This window comes from Sinocyclocheilus anshuiensis, unplaced genomic scaffold, assembly GCF_001515605.1.
Source record: "Sinocyclocheilus anshuiensis isolate Anshui unplaced genomic scaffold, SAMN03320099.WGS_v1.1 scaffold518, whole genome shotgun sequence".
Taxonomy (NCBI): domain Eukaryota; kingdom Metazoa; phylum Chordata; class Actinopteri; order Cypriniformes; family Cyprinidae; genus Sinocyclocheilus; species Sinocyclocheilus anshuiensis.
The window spans coordinates 156113-160054 of NW_015544151.1; the positions used below are offsets into that span (position 1 = coordinate 156113).

The 3942-nt window shown below is 36.4% G+C and overlaps 1 long non-coding RNA gene across 1 annotated transcript in view; it reads right to left on the reverse strand.

Annotated features, from left to right (window-relative positions):
• Positions 1-1229: 1229 nt before the first annotated feature.
• Positions 1230-3942, reverse strand: part of LOC107695194 (uncharacterized) — an 18351-nt gene continuing 15638 nt past the window's right edge. Inside the window, exon 4 of the long non-coding RNA XR_001634968.1 lies at positions 1230-1293. This is a non-coding gene — a long non-coding RNA (uncharacterized LOC107695194). The remainder of the gene's footprint in view (positions 1294-3942) is intronic.

The window sequence follows — 3942 nt, forward strand, 5'->3', positions numbered from 1 at the left end:
AGGAGTCATTCTTGTCTACATCTGCTCCGGCGGTGAAACAATGGCGGACTGATGACAGTCACTCAGGGCGGAGCTAAGGTAAGACACCAGTCCAGTCTGTGCTGAAACGCTACTGTCAATCAAACTATTGTGGGAGGGGCCTGTCTGTGTGACGTCACACTGACAGGCATCTGAGATCGGCTCGATTTGAGAAAGGGGTAAAGATTTAACCAGATTTAAAAAAAAAACACTGGGAGGATCATTATCATTATAGGGTGGTTGTGTACACTGCCAACACACATTTCAGTTCAAACAACCTGTAAAAGTGCATGTAGCATTATATGACCCCTTTAAATCTCTCAAGATCTGATTAAACAACTCCACAAACAGCATCACCTGCTTCACTCATTACTAACCAGACTGACTTTATTTGATGTCTGCAGAATCTCTTATTGAGAATTAATTATATAGAGGTTTATATTCATCTAAGGCTGCAGCTGAAGTCAGATGTATTTCTTGGGTTTCTCTTTTCTTCAGTGATGCTGCCTGTTAACAGCAGCTGTTCATCACTAATGCACAACCATCACTTAATTAGTCACTTAATTATCTCATTATCTTTAACTCTTTGAGGTCTTGGGATTGGACTTGGTCCCACCTCTGCAGAACCGCTCACTTTTAATGTTAGGGTTATTTTAGCAAATAGTTTATCTGAGAATTCAGTTCAACGGCATTAAGTTCAAGAGTGTAGCCTGAACTTTATCACTGGACTTTTAGGTGCTCTTGCTCTGCACTTGTCTTCAGGTGCTCATGTAATGCCAATACGACCCATTCCAGGGGCTGCCAAAAGTATGTTTTAAAACCAGTCAGGGCTATAGAAATGCATCTTAATATTCACAAGTAAATCTCCATATTATGCGTAGGCTAGCCTGCTGTCTTACTTTGATTGCTTCCAGCAAGCGTCTGCTAAATGACTAAATGTAAATGTATAATATAAGTGGATGGTTCTGTGAAGACATGGGTATTTTTTAATTTAAGGTATGTACCCGTGAAATTCTGTCTCGGTGTCAAGTGTTGGCATGTGAGGACCGTTTGTCTAATGAAATGAGAAGGATTCTTCCTGTTAGTTATTTCTACACATTGCCTAATTTGTCCGTAACAGAGTTCACAAACAATGCCATAAAGACATTGTTTTTGTTTTTCATTAAAAGTAAAAAAGGAAAAAAAAAAAGTAACTTGTTTGGCAAGCATTGAATTATTAAAATTGAATATGTTTTCAATTAGATACTGGAAAGAATTTCTGTTAGTGAACAGTTTCTGAAATGCCAAATGTACCTGCAATTATAGAATCACCCAGCTGATAAAAACATCACAATAATCCACAGCAGGGGAAAATGCATTACCAAAAAAATAAATAAATACTTCTTGCGTAGGCTATTCTTAAACTTGGACCTCATTACTGAAGTAAAATCCAAGCACCAGAAGCGGCCCACACTCTCTCAAGTTTTCTTTACTTGAAAAATATGCACTTTCATTCATTCAAAGGCTATAGTTGCAATAATATTTTAGATCAAAACTTTAAGTGCCATTGTTTTTAAAAAAATGCTTGATTGACTGACGTTTCATAGACCTTCAGTTGTTAGATTTTCAAATCTCATGCCATTTGTAATTTCACAGTAGTTTCACCTTTACACGTGTGAAGTCACAATTCTATAATGGTACAATTTACTCAAGCCATGAGTAAATAAATGACATTTTAAATTATTTTTAGAATAATTGTACATAAATAGGTTAAGCAAAACAATTGTGATTATTTCTGAGAACTTTTTAACTGCAGGCAGTTAGGCCTACATTATGGTACAGTACAAATATCTGGAACGTCCCTTATGCTGTCCCTTATTTTCTTAAAGAATAAACACTGTTTTCTTAAAGAATAAGATAAAGAATCACAATTGTCCCTTATTTTCCATTTCTTATGTTTAAAAACAAAAAAATGTGCACACATGCACGCAAACTCTGACTCATGTGTACGAACTCATTTTCCTGGAGTTCCTGGAGTGATGAAGTAAAAACAACGATTTTAAGCTCTGTTTCATGTCGATATACACATTTACATTAAATATTGCACTCTCATTAATGGAGATAAGGACAGAAATTACATAAAGTCCTTTACGCAGAAGTTAAACCAAAATTATATGAATTTAGACACATTTGTAGTGGATGCGCTTGATCACTTTTCCTCTTTTAATGAAGGAGAGGAGTGCAATAGGTGCACAATAATTCACCTTTAAACAAAACTGCAGATAAACCAAAATTTAGACACATTTGTAGTGGATGCGCTTGATCACTTTTCCTCTTTTAATGAAGGAGAGGAAGGAGAGGAGTGCACAATAATTCACCTTTAAACAAAACTGCAGATCTCATGCTATGAGAAAATATTTTTTAGTGAGAACAATGATCAATGATGCGCACTTACTTCGATATTATAGCAGACACGGCTGGATTCGGTGGTCGAACGGTCCATTATCCAGAATGATAATATCTATAGGCTACTGTACAACCGCAGCTGCACGGAGGTGTTAATGTCGTGTGAAGGCATCTCTACAACATTATGAAAAGTACCGCTGTATTTGAAGGATAGGCTACAACTTGAAGAAAACGGTAAGATTTACACGTTTCCTTTTTAAAATACTTTGTTAGTGATGCGCCGAGCCAAACAATTTTACACTGCAATAAATATAGGCCTATCTGTTTCCACTAAAAATATGTTCACCTTATCAGCAAAACTGCATACATGTAGTTTGATTTGAATTGTTTAAAACAATTGAAATACTATTTGGCCAGTGTAAAAGAATGAGATCAACTCTATTCTAAAATATTTATCTGATAACTATTTTAAACAGTTTTTGTTTTTATTTTTGTTTTTATCTTGATATATATATTCTAAAACATAACAAGGATATTGGATGATTTTTAGCTATAAAAATTAATGTATGGCACAAATAGCATTTACTGTATACTCCGTATCTCATATTTCCTTAATGTCTTTTATCTTTGACGGTGTTCAACATGGTGTCACGTGGATGGGAATATGCATGGAAATGATATGCAGATGAGGTTATGCATAGTAAAACTAGGCGTTGTAAGCTCCATATATGGTGATTTCGGGGAGGAGTCGGGGTGGAGATGCACATACGCACAATCTTCCCCTGACTGGGATTTATAAAGTGATTTTTGCGCAGGTTCTGGCGTACGCATGGTTTTATAAATCTGAAAACCTTTGTGCGTACACAAAATCTAGCTTTTGAGTGTATGTACACTTTTAGGATGAAATCCACGGAGAGTTTTATAAATGAGACCCCTGGTCTTTTCACGATTGGATAGCTATCCGATCAGACAAAATGCATGAAGTGACCAGGTGTTTAACAGCCCCATAGTGTCAGCTTCTGACATAGTATAGTGTGAGATGAACTTGAAGAGGACAGCTCCAGCTCCAGTGATTATAAAATTAGCATTCTTTGATCACTTTTTTCACACCTTTATTTATATAGTGCTTTATGCAATACAGATTGTGTAATTAAACCACACAATGTTGTTTTGCCTGGTCAGAGGAGAACAGGCCCCCTAACTGAGCCTGGTTTCTCCCAAGGTTTTTTTCTCCGTTTTTGTCACCGATGGAGTTTGGGTTCCTTGCCGCTGTCACCTTTGGCTTGCTTAGTTGGGGACACTTAATTTCTGCCAATATTATCGACTTGACTGCAAAGACACTATTGGAAGAGAACTGAACTGAGCTGGACGATGACATCACTGAATCAACAATTAACTGACTTTAACTGATAAACTGACTGATTTCTACTGTGCTCTTGCATTATCAGCACACATTTTTCCGGATTAACACTGTAAAGCTGTTTTGACACAATCTGTATTGTATAAAGCGCTATATAAATAAAGGTGACTTGACTTGAT